Below are 13,354 nucleotides of genomic sequence, written 5' to 3' on the forward strand. Positions count from 1 at the left end.
CATGATGGACCCACTGAAATAAAGCCCTGTCTTGTTTTACCACTGCCCCCAATCAATCTCTCTCTCTCTCTCTCTCTCTCTCTTTCTCCCTCTCTTTCTCTCCCTCTGCCTCTAGATTTACTAGGGCAAGTGACCAAACCTGGTCTGTTTGGGACCCCTGGACCCAGGTGCTCTTGGTCTTTGGTAAATCACCCCCAACTAAAGATGAGAGAAATTGGGGCTCAGAAACCATACAGCTGATGGGCAGTCAGTCCAACTTAGACATTCTGGCTCCCAGCCTGTATTTTCTTTGCCTTTTTATCCCCAGAAAATTCAGAGAGCCTTTGGGTTGGAATGTACCCTAAGTCCACATTCTACAACTTTCCATCCAGCTGTTGTGCACCTCCACTAGCTGCTGGGGACCCCACCACTTTTGCTTGGAGACATCTCTGCCTGGCTCCCACCTGTCTTAAAAACACTATCGGGCCCCACTCAGAACCCCAGAGTTAGGGTAAAGATTATTTTAAGCTGAAAACATTTGACATTCAACAGATGGCAGCAAGAAGCCTTCTCAGCCTCCCTTATCTGATGAACAGCAGCAACTTCAAGGAAATGAGGCTTCCATGAATTCCCTCTTTGGGACAAGTCTACTTCCAGGAGAGAGACTGAAGATAAACCTACACTAAATCCCTCTCGGTGGGGGGAGTTTCACAGTCCTGAAGAAGATGGAAAGACTACACATACCTGTATAGAAATATCATCTCCCATTTGTTTTCCTAAAAATCCATTTGTCTTTCCCAAAGAAATCTGTTTGTTCTCCCCCCACTTTTGTCCCACTAAGTTAGGTCTATAAGCCTCTAACTTTACATATTTATTGAGCTACCTATTTCTTTTGTTAGCTCCTTTTGGTATGCATACAAATAAGCCTTTTGTCTCCTGTTACAATGGCAGTTTAATTTGCATGCCCCCACTGACTGAATCTAAGAGGGTAGAGGAAAAGTTCTTCCTCTCCCACAACAGCATCCACCCCAGGGCATCTTGTCCCTGACCCTCATATCTGATCTCTACCCTGGCCATATCTATTCACCCTATTCTCTGAGCGCTTATCCCACAAGAGTTAGATGGTTATTATTGGGGACAGAGGTTTATAATGCCCAGACACTGTCTTTTGGTTGCCACATCTACTACTTACCCCTGTATCCCTGTATCACTGTGTCCCTGCCTCAGGTGCCTGGTGGGGCTTCCGTGTTTACTGGTTGAAGGAGTGGGGTGTCCTGCTCAGCTGTGAACAGCTCTGCTGTTCTCCACTGTGTCTGGCCAAGTGCAGAGACATCTAAACTGCAATCATTCCACACCCCTCCAGTGTTTTCAAACTTGGCTCTTCAGGCTTCTTTCCCTCTTACTCTTAGGTTCACAGGATCCTCATCACCTTGAAAAAGCCACATCATCTGACCCAGCTTTTGTTTCTGTTCCTGTCTGACTCATCTCATTTTTTCAGCAGGACTGCTGAATCAGCCACTACTCCATGTCCCCAGAGTTTATTTCTCCAGAACGTTCCATCCTGCTGTGACTTCCATGCCCTCCATTCTCCTACCCCTGCTCATCATACATAATGTTTCTTTTTTTTTTGTACCTCTGAAAGTAACATGTTCATTATAGGAAATTAAAAAGTAGAGAAAAAAATATAACTAAGAAAATATAAGCATGCCATTTTTCTACCACCAGATAGATACAACCCCAGTTAAAAGTTTGGTGTGTTTTTTTAAGCTTTTTTTTTATGTATAAAATTTTTTTAATGTTTTATTTATTTTTGAGACAGAGAGAGACAGAGCATGAGCAGGGGAGGGGCAGAGAGAGAGCAAGACACAGAATCCAAAGCCAGCTCCAGGCTCCAAGCTGTCAGCACAGAGCCTGATGCGGGGCTCGAACTCACGAACCGCGAGGTCATGACCTGAGCCGAAGTCGGATGCTCAACCCAGACGCTCAACCGACTGACCCACCCAGGTGCCCCAAGCTTTTTTTTTAAATGTATAATAAGTAAGTGAGAAAAATTGAGACCATACAATATATTTAGTGTTATATTTTCCTTCTTTATGTAAAATAGTATCACAATCATTGATCATGAATATTTTTCTCATGTCATTAACTATTCTTTGAAAGAGATGAATTTTCATAATCTATAACATTCTATTATATAGGTTTATTTCCCTCATCCAACGAGTATTTACTGAACATCTTTTATGTGCCAAGCACTGTTTTAGGCACTAAAACAAGTCAGATGAAGTCTCCACTCTCATGGAGCTGAACTTCGGGAGGGAAAAAAGCTATGACAAGGTGATATTTTGGTTGTTAGATATGCCATTATGTATACGAGCCTTTACTTTTGGACTTTATGCTGCTTTCACATTCAGGAGCAGGGGTTCCGTGTCAGAAAGATCTGAGCTTTACCTTTGTGCCTTTGATAAGTTACTTAACCTCTTCCTGTGTCAGTTTCCTCATCTGTAAAATGGGTGTAAAACTAGCATTTCCTCACTGAGGTAGATGAGATACTGCCTGCAAAGCACTCAGCACCTGGTAATCACTTAACACAAGTCAGCTGTTATTTTTATTGCAACAAAGGAACAGAAACCCATGTGCCCATGCTCAGTAATTTTTGCAGGATAAACTCCTAGAATTAGAATGAGGTGGGTCGAAGTTAGCATTTGTAAAACATTGACATATTGCCAAATTGCCCCAAGGAAGGTGACACTCCCATTGGTAGGGTCGGAGGCATTGGTGGACCGTGCCCCAGGGATCTCCTTAAGGACCATATCCGGTGGCCTTTGGGTTCCCTGTCCTATTCCTCAATGCTGCTCTGTGCACCTGACACCATTGACCCCCTTGAGAATTCTCTTCCCATCGCTTCCTTGACATATACACTACCAGGACTCCCCTCTTGCCCTCTCGCTGCCCCTCCTCATGCCCCCCTGACTCCTCTCTACTGACTCTCCTCTACAGAGTCAGTCCTGGGCTGACTGGCTCCTTCCTCCACGTCCCCCACCTTGGAAGATCCCGTGACTGCGGCCAGCACCTCTGTGAAGACGCGTCCACGGCCGCTTCCTTCTCTCTTAATTTGTGACCATCTTACCTGGAGTTCATCGAACTTCTTGGATCTCTGAGTTAATGTTTTTCGCCAAACTGGAGGTGTTATTGACAATTCATTTCCACAATTTTTTGGCCTCTTTTATCCCCCTTTCCTTGTAGGACTGCATTTCTGTGTATGTTGTAACACTAGATTCTATCCCAGGCCTCGGAGGCTCTGTTTGTTTTATTTTTTCACTCTTTCCTGTCCTCTGGATTGTTTGTTTCTATTCATCTTTCTTTAAATACGTGGGTTCTTTCTCCTACCCACTGACCCCACCTAGGGAGGTGCTTGGGCTTTTGAGTGATTCAAATCTCGACCCGCTCCACTTCCTAGGCAAGTCTGCCTAACTTCTCTGAACCTCAGTTTCCTCATAAAATAGGGGTGACGATACCTTTTCCTCAGATCTCAGACTTGAGATGGAAGTGTGCGAAGTGGGTTCACATAGTAATGACTTGATCAGTGGTAGTGATCTACTTTTCTAAAAATTAAACTTTTAATTTTGAAATAATTATGAATTCACATGCAACTGTTAGAAATCAAACCGAGAGATCTTGCAGGTGCTTTGCCAGCTTCTGCCAGTGGTAACTTGCACAACTGAGTGCAGTGTTGTTAGTGGGGCCCAAACAGACCAGGTTCATCCACTTGCCGCGGATAAAATCCAGAAGCAGAGAGACAAACGGTGGCAAAACAAGAAAGGGATTGATTTCGGTGAGGCCGACACTGGGAAGACAGTGGACTAGTGTCCCAATGTCTCCAGAGTGCTGAAAATACTTGTTGGGTTATGTAAGAAAACTGTGGGGCCAAGGTCAGTGGGTCCATGCAGCTGGGCAGTAGAGGTCAGGTTGGTCATTGTCTTGGGGTCAATCACGCAGGGTCTTGCTGGTGTGAGGACAGTTGTTATTGCTGGAGGGGTAGTTTCGGTTCCCACCATGGGATGCTTTGCCCGCCTGGTCTTCTGCCTGAGTTAAAAGGTAAGCTGGGAAGAACTTAAACAGTTAGAAAACACAGACTGAGGTCAAAATGAAAGTAGTTAAGGCAACAACTGAGTCCTGTTTCGGTTAACACATGGAAGTCAAAGCATTGCTGTGCATCATCTGGGCACATGTCTAAGATGGGAGCCACTGGGCACCCAGTAAAAGTGCAGGTGGAATCTGAAGTCTTCAGCTTTAGTTCATCTCTGATGATCCAGAGCTCAAGACAGAAATGAAGTTGAGGAGTGGGGGAGGAGGGGGGGGTGGGACCGGGGATCCAGTGACAATGTGGTGACTTGGTTCCAACACCAAGAGGAGCTCAGGCAGGCCTTCCTCTGGTATGGGGGGGTCAGCCTGATGGAGCCTGAACAGAGAGGGGCAGAGAGTGGCACAGTGATGCCAGTGAAGTAGATTCCACAAGTGCCTAAAGGGTGTGGGGGAGAGAAAATAATTTTCCCTATACCCTTCTAGGTTCTTGGCTGAGACACCCCTGTAATAAAAAGACTGATTAACAGGAGAAAAATAAACAAAAGTTTAATAACATGTGTACCTCCTATATACTGGGGAGAAAACCGAGTATTTCGCTGAAGTGGCCCAAGCCACCCCCTTAGATATCATCTTCAGCTAAAGACAAAATGGGAGGTTACCAGGGAAGCACAGAAAGCAAGGGCATGCTTGTTATGCAGATCTAAGTCTTTGCCTTCTCGTTTGACAAGAGTTCCTAGAGATGTGCTCTGTACCTCTTCTGGGTATGAGGGAGATGCCCTTACAAATGGAGATTTCCCTTGTATTTGTAAACGTCTCTTACAAAAGGGTAACTTCTACCCACTTATCAGAGTTGCTCCTGTGTCTGCGGTTTCTTAAAAATAACCAGCTTTGGGGGCGCCCGGGTGGCTCAGTCTGTTAAGCTGTTAAGTGTCTGAGTCTTGATTTCGGCTCAGGTCATGATCTCACAGTTTGTGAGTTTGAGCCCCACGGCGGGCTCTGCACTGACAGTGCAGAGCCTGCTTCGGATTCCCTCTCTCTGTTCCTCCCCAACTTGTGCTCTCCCTCCCTGTCTCTCTAAATAAATATAAATAAATAAACTTTAACGTTTTTTTTAAATTAACCAGCTTTAAATAATTCTTATGCCAGAGGGGCATGTTTCAGGGTGACAAATTCTGCTCCCCTTCAGGGGCCAGGGTTTAATAGAGGCCAATTAGCAGGCTTCCCAGCCAGGCCAAAAAGGCCATCGTAGGAAAGAGGACTGGCCAGCCCGGGGTGGGGGGGGCGGAGGGGGAGAGAGTGAGTGAATAGAGGGTGCAGGGGGAGAGCGCCCAGGGTCATTTGGAAGCCCAGCACCTGAGACCAGCTCCCGAAGGAACTTCTAGTCGGGACAGGAGAAACCGGCCGCTGCGCAGAATTTGGTTGCATGGCTCCTTCTGCCAGCGACTCTCTGAACTGCATGCACCGACGGGCCTCTCGGTCAACTGGCCGCTGTTCATTTCTCCTTCAGTGACCAAGCACAGAAGACATACCCACAGTGACAAGCAGCCTGGGCACTAAAGCTGGGGGGTGTTTTGGGTGACAGATGATCAAGCCTCAGGTCATTTTGCCCAAACGCTTCATTTAAAAAAGTATTTAACAAACATATGTCGTACTTAACACATGGGGCAGGCACTGTTGTAAATACTTTACAAATGTCAAGTCGTTCTGTGGATAGGGTGTGTTAGTACACCCATTTTACAGATGGGAAAAGTCATGCCTGGGGCTACACACTGATGTACTATGTGAGTGGCAAGCTGGGGTCAAATCCAAGCGACCTGACTTCAGTCTGTGTGCCCTTAACCATCATGCTCCTGCAGAGACCAAGATGGTCTCGCTCACGTCAAGCAGTGACGTCTGCAGCCATGGGCGTTGCAGCTGAGACCAGATAGCGCCCAGACCAGCACAGGTGACAACAGCCAGAAGTGATGACCAGCAGAACCAGAGAAGACCTGGAAAGGCTCAAGACAAATTAAACGTCTTTTAAAAGAGAAGACTTTGGAGCAAACTGTCAGACTCTCCAGAGGGTGAGTTTTCACATCTGACCACATCAAAAAGACGACGGCCACCAAAGGCCCTGCCCATTGATCTCCGAACATACTGGAGATCCTCCACTGCTTCGACATAAAAAGCAGCGGGGGCCAAAGAGCGGCCCTGGGCCGGATGGAGGCCTCACCCCAACAACCGCGTGCTCGAAGACTGAGCGCATTGGGTTCATTAACTTCTTACCTCTTGTATCTTGTGTGCTATGTGACTTTGTCTTGTGCTTTGCTTTGTGTGACACGTATGATGTCAACTTAAATGCACAGTGAAATGTCACTGAATTTGGAATCCTGGACCCGCTTTACAGGTATGGCAGCCTTGCTTTAGGATGGAATCAACTTGACGTTGTGGAAAGACACACTCGTGTGTGCGCCCTCGTAGCGTGCTCACGACAGTTTGCACAGTAGGCAGGATTCTGTGTCATTGACTCACTGCGTGTTAGAAAATTTAGAAGAATCAGAAAAGGCTCCTTGAGTATTGCCTGAATTGACTTTAGCAGAAGTAATCAATAATAAATTGGGGAGTAGATTTGTGTGAATATAGACTTTCCAGGTATCTTGCTTGGGGTGAGATCCTAAGGTATCAGCAAAGGCAGAGGAAACCAAAACCAGTTCTATGCAGGGAGTAGCCGGCAGTGAAAGCTTATCCTGGGCTTTACCCCTTTGCAAGCAGGGCCGGAGGCGGAACCAGCCAAAGCTGAACCCAAGAGACACGACTTCAGAAGGGCAGTTGGAGGGTTAGGAAAAATGAAGCCGTTTGGAAACATTGCAAAAATACATGCCACTAGTGGCCAAAATAATCTGTAGCTTGGCAGGAAGACGTGAACAAAAACCGTGGAAAAATATGTACACATATCCCAGGTATAAGTGGGGCATAGAGCTCTACATAGTTAGGAAATTGTGTATCGCAGCTGCGAGGGTACAAAATTGGAAGGAATGTGTGGGCACTAGGTAAATGCCTTACAAAAGCGGGAAGGGCCCAGATGCTGGACACCATACTTTGTGTAGAAGACCCATGGTACCCACAGAGTTAGAAGTCAGAAAGAAACTCACTACCAGGACCCCGGGATCCTAAAAACATAAAGCCCTTACTGTCAAGAGCGTCTACTGCAGACTTCACCATCTTACCTGTGAAAGCCATCTGGCAGGAGCGCTGGGGTGGCTCAGTCGGTTGAGCAGCCGATTCTTGATTTTGGCTCAGGTCATGACCCCAGGGCTGTGGGATCGAGCCCCGAGGTGGGCTCCACGCTCAGCGTGGATGGAGCCTGCTTGGGATTCTCTTTCTCTCCCTCCACCCCTCTCCTCTGCTCTCTCTCTAAAAAAACCAAAACAAAACAACCCAAAACCCATCTTGCAGCCAGACCAGGACCAACAAAGGGGTAAAAAGTAGTCCTCTATTACTAATAGAGGAATGAGGACGTTCCAATCGATGAATAATTCAAATGTAAAGGACAAAACACCCTTGGGACCTTCCATCCTGAGGATCCAGGAAACTATAGTAACCCAGGGAGGGGTTTGGCCAGGAGGATTATCAGAGCAGACCTATTATCACAAGAAAGAGTGTTCAATTTAATCACAGTCAAGGTTAACCCACGAAGTAACAGAAGATGGAGAATATACTTGTGCTGAGCTTCAAAAACTTAGGGCAGATTTCTGTCAACAAAGTCTGTCTGATGTAGACCGATTACTCCACGCGTGCGCTGACGGAGCGAACACGAGAGCCCCGGCAGGTACAGAAATGCATCAGGGATCAGGTCTTAGGGGCAACACCCTTGGCTGCCTGCTTGACAAGTGACTCTATCTTGCTCTCTGCATTTCCGCATCTACGTTCTATATCCTAAGATCTTTCCTGACCCCTTGAAGCTTGCTCGTAAAACTCAAGAACCATTTCCAGACTGTTATCCCACCGCGCCACCTCCAGGGGGAGCCGCGTGAACCAAGAGCAAAGGCAGCCAGTGTGGCTGACAGGTGTTCTCAGTCCATGAAGTGGACTTCACCCAGAAGGAAACCCTGCAGGAAACGCGCCCATCCTTGCAGCCCCAGTGCCTAGCACAGTGCCCCAGGCACTCAGCGAATGCAGGCATGGAAGAAAGGAGAGGGCGGAGGGGAGGAGAGGGAGGCCAAGGGGCCTGGAGGGAAGAGGAGAGGTGGGTAGAGAAACAAATATGGAGGCTGGTGGTGTCGCTGCCTTAGATGCTGCACCTATGTCCTCTCTTCTGCAGGCCACCTCTCCAAACTTTCTTGCTGGCTCGGCCATCAGTAAAAATTTTTGAAAAAGAGTTGAGCATCAAGTCCTATTTGTGTATTTATTTATTTTTGTAAACAAATCCCCGTACATGCATTTATTATATACACATGCAGAGGTCTTCAAAGCGAGGTATGCAAACCGCTAGGATTTGGGAATCTATTTCTCGTTCCCTAGTGGCCATGTTTTCTCCATGCTAAAATCTGCTCTCTCCGAGGCTGAACCTGCATTCCCAAAGTTCTTCTCCCTCCTAACAGAAGGAAGCCCACCCCATTCACCCACCTGTATCTTGCCATGTCTCGGGCAGGGGGACCCACACAGAAATGACTGAGAACATGGCTTTGGGGAAAGCTCCTTTGAGGACTAAAATCAAAGCACCATAAATACTTGGGGCTTAGGGTTTCCCCATCATATACCTATTTCTGCAGGGGGTGAAGTTTGGCATTGGAAAGGAGGCCCCACAGACCATCAGGGATGGTGGCCAAGTGGGAGTGAGATGAAGTCTCATTTGATGGCCTGTCCCCTCTCATAAAACAAGTTAGACATAAAATGTATCACTCCTGACAGAGTGTCCCTGGAGAATAAAGCAAACCAACAGTGGTAAGAGATGCCGAAGCTGAAAACAGCTCTTTAAAATGTGTTTAAATATTAGCAATTTTTTCCAGTTAATCTCAATACTTGCTCCTAGGATGAAACATAACTTAGAACAGCTAAAGTAAGATTGGTTTATGACTCTCTTTTCAGTGTAGTTACAATGTTTTCTGAGACTACTCAATATTGCAAGATACTTTAGATAAAAACAAAAACCCACAGATCGAATTTTAACATGGTTTCTTTGAGATTCAGTGGATGTTCTTTTATGAGGTTATGGAAACCAATTTATCTAGTCATATGAAATATTGATTCTGACTATAGTCATAGTCAAGCCTCACCTTCTTTTAAAATGTTTTGTATTTTCTGCTTCCTATTTCTGAAATTCTATGTGCCAGAAAATTTAAAAAATGCACACATACACACGTTTACCAAAGGAATGCCATACATTTTCTCATAATCCTTGCTTCACAGAGAACTTTTAGTTTTAGCTCTGTTACATTGCATTATTGAAAATCAAAGAGAAACAAAGATTAATTTACCTTGTTTTAAAACGAGACAAATTGTGAAAAAATGGACACATTGTTCCAAATTGATCTTAACTGCCTTTGATCGCTTCTTACCAGATACAGTCTATAATTCATATCTCAGCAGTTTTTGCAAAGAATATCCCTACGTTACATATTAAGAAGCTTAGGGACACCTGGGTGGCTCAGTTGGTTGACTGCCTCACTCTTGATTTTGGCTCAGGTCATGGTCCCAGGGTTGTGGGATCGAGCCCCTCCTCGGGCTCTGCGCTGAGCGTGAAGCCTGCTTAAGACTCTCTCTCTCTCTCTCTCTCTCTCTCTCTCTCTCTCCCTCTCTTTCTCTCTCTTTCTCTCTCTCTCTGCCCCCGCCCCCGTTCCCACATGCTCTCTTTCTGTAAAATAACCAACACAGATAAGGAGGCATCTTGGAAATTAGCAACAGCAGGAAGTCCCTGTGGGCACTGGGGCGGAAGGACAAAGGGAACTTCAGGCCCAGGGCCCTGTCACTCTGTGGGAGCCGGAGCTATGGTTGTCCTGACAGGTGAGCACTGAAGCCACCGTGGCCAGGCAGCCACTGCCCCCGCCACTGGAGGCTGAAAGAGAGAGAGAGACATTTCTGACTCCTCCCTCCACTCCCTTCCAGTCTCCCACCAGAGCTGCTCATTGACGTGACCTGGCTGACACGGTGGCCTGGAGAGGGGAAGGAATGGATGTGAGGTACTAATATTATCCTCTTGAACATACGGGGAGACTGAGGCACAGACAGGGAAGTGACATGCCCACGTTTGGACAGCTAGTGTGTCTGGCAGAGTAAGGACTCCCCAAAGATGTCCACATCCTAATCTCTGTAACCTGTGAATATGGTAAGTTAAGTGGTAAACTCGCTCCAGGGGGGTGGGTCACGCATGGAATTATGGGTACTAATCAATTGATCTAAAGATAGGGAGATTATCCTGGATTACCTGGGTGGGCCTGATGTGATTGCCAAAGTCCTTAAAAGTGAAAGAGGGAGGCAGATGTGGAGTCAGAGAGAGATGTGAGGACAGAAGCAGGGGCAATGTTACCAGCTTTAGGACGGAAGAAGGGCTACAAGCCGAGGAATGCAGGTGGCCTCTTGAAGCTGAAAAAGGCAAGGAAATGGATTCTCCCTAGAGTTTCCAGAAAAGACTACACTAAATTCGTAGTAATTTCTTAGAGCAACAATAAGAAACCAAGACAGCAGTAAGCGATGGAGCCCAGTTTCAGACCCAAGTGTTCTGATGCCAAAATCTGTTGCTCTCTTCCCTATTGGGTAATAATTTATTAATAATACATTTATTAATGATTCAAATTTATTATTAATTTCCTATTGGGTTATATTGCTTTGACTCTAACCCCCCTTAAGCCTCCATTGGGAGTTATGTGTCCGTTTTTCAGTTCTTCACCACATGGTGTCTCCAGTCCCTATCACTTGCCGCTCTCACCTCAGGGCCTTTGCACTCGCTATTCCCTCTGCCTGGAAAGCTTTCCTCCAGATACCTGAAAGCTAACTCTCTAATTCCTTAAGTTTTTGTTCAGATAACATCCTATTTAAAGTCAGAAGCACCTACCACCACTGCTGCATGATCTCTAGTCTTCCTTCCTATTTAATTTCCCCCAAAGCATTTATCTTCATGTAGCATGCTATATACTCATTTACTTGTTTATTGTAAAAATCCATTAGAATTTTTGTCTGTTTGTTCACCGCAGTATCCTCAGACCGTAGAGGAGAGCCTGGCACATAGTGTGCTCAGTAATTATTTGTTGAATGAATTGTGACATGGGGTGACAAGGTGGGGATGGAAAGAGGGACGAGATGATGAAGCATGACAGAAGCAAAGCTATAAGACTTGACCACTGAGGTGGCTGGGGAATGGGAGAGGTTGGAGGGGAGGCTTCCGGCTTAGGTCTCTGAATGGTGTCATTAGCCAGGATAAAATATATGTGAGGTCCTAGGGGAAGACACTAAGTTTGGCCTTGGATACTTGCAGGGCATCAACGTGTGTGTGTGTGCATGTGTGTATGCAGAGATACAGAGAAGACAATAGATACGCACACCTACTCAAACACAAGCAGAAGTATAAGTCCATATACAACTGTACACATTTATATGTATACGCTATTGTGATATTCAATATCGTGTTTCAATTCCTGGATGTCCTAAACACAGCCTAGGCTAACTACAAACAAAATATTACTTCTGTGAGCAAGGCAAAAGTCACTGATGTGATTCTTCATAATCTCTCATCTTCTTCCCAGCCCCACCCTTTTTTTTTTTCCCTAAGGCAAATGGATATTCCCTGACCGGGTCAGTTTCTGTGCCCCCTTTCCAGGGGAAATCCAAGAAATTGGAAAAAGGGAATTAACACTAAGGAGAGTAGAGAAGTTACGTTTATCTACAAAATGAATAGCTAAGAAGCAGGGAGGGGGTGGAAAGACTGGAGCACGTGGTGCTTGGGGAGGTTGGAAGCTGCAAGAGTTGGGGTTACAGAGCTGGCTGTCACTGGAGTGGAGAATAGTGACGGGGCCAGCAGGAGGGAGAAAAGAGATGAATGTGTTTTCTGTGCATTAAGGGGCTTCTTAATGGCAAGTCCTCCAGAATTTAAGTTTTCTTAAGTATTATCAGCCTTGCTTCTTTGAATATGACACCACCTCAGGACCTCTACACTTCTTCGGGTTATACACAGATTGCTTAGACATTCCATACAACTCTGGCGTTTCTCTCAGCATTCGTGGAGGGGGAGTTGTCTTGCCCCTCACCCATCATACTGTTTCACATATCATGTAGATGCCAGATTTGTTAGCGGAGATCAACAGTTGTCAAGACATAGTTTTTATAGATGATGATGAAAAGGAAAGAGTGATTTTCCTATTTTTGTACCTGTTGGGTGTTAGTGAAATATTTTTAGCATTTCACAACTAAAATGCCTAAATTAATCAGGAGCAGAGAAAAAAACAAAAAACAAGAATGAATTCCATCTCTCCAGTTCAGCAACAGGCAACATTTTGAGCACCAGTTGTGGAAGTTTCCAGAGGCCAAAGGGATGCTTGCTATCTTTCTTTTTTTTTTTTTCCAATATATGAAATTTATTGTCAAATTGGCTTCCATACAACACCCAGTGCTCATCCCAAAAGGTGCCCTCCTCAATACCCATCACCTACCCTCCCCTCCCTCCCACCCCCATCAACCCTCAGTTTGTTCTCAGTTTTTAAGAGTCTCTTATGCTTTGGCTCTCTCCTACTCTAACCTCTTTTTTTTTTTTTTTTCCTTCCCCTTCTCCATGGGTTTCTGTTAAGTTTCTCAGGATCCACATAAGAGTGAAAACATATGGTATCTGTCTTTCTCTGTATGGCTTATTTCACTTAGCATCACACTCTCCAGTTCCATCCACGTTGCTACAAAGGGCCATATTTCGTTCTTTCTCATTGCCATGTAGTACTCCATTGTGTATATAAACCACAATTTCTTTATCCATTCATCAGTTGATGGACATTTAGGCTCTTTCCATAATTTGGCTATTGTTGAGAGTGCTGCTATAAACATTGGGGTACAAGTGCCCCTCTGCATCAGTATTCCTGTATCCCTTGGGTAAATTCCTAGCAGTGCTATTGCTGGGTCATAGGGTAGGTCTATTTGTAATTTTCTGAGGAACCTCCACACTGTTTTCCAGAGTGGCTGCACCAATTTGCATTCCCACCAACAGTGCAAGAGGGTTCCCGTTTCTCCACATCCTCTCCAGAATCTATAGTCTCCTGATTTGTTCATTTTGGCCACTCTGACTGGCGTGAGGTGATATCTGAGTGTGGTTTTGATTTGTATTTCCCTGATGAGG

This window comes from Panthera onca, chromosome B3 (genome assembly GCF_046562875.1).
Source record: "Panthera onca isolate mPanOnc1 chromosome B3, mPanOnc1 haplotype 2, whole genome shotgun sequence".
Classification (NCBI taxonomy): Eukaryota; Metazoa; Chordata; class Mammalia; order Carnivora; family Felidae; genus Panthera; species Panthera onca.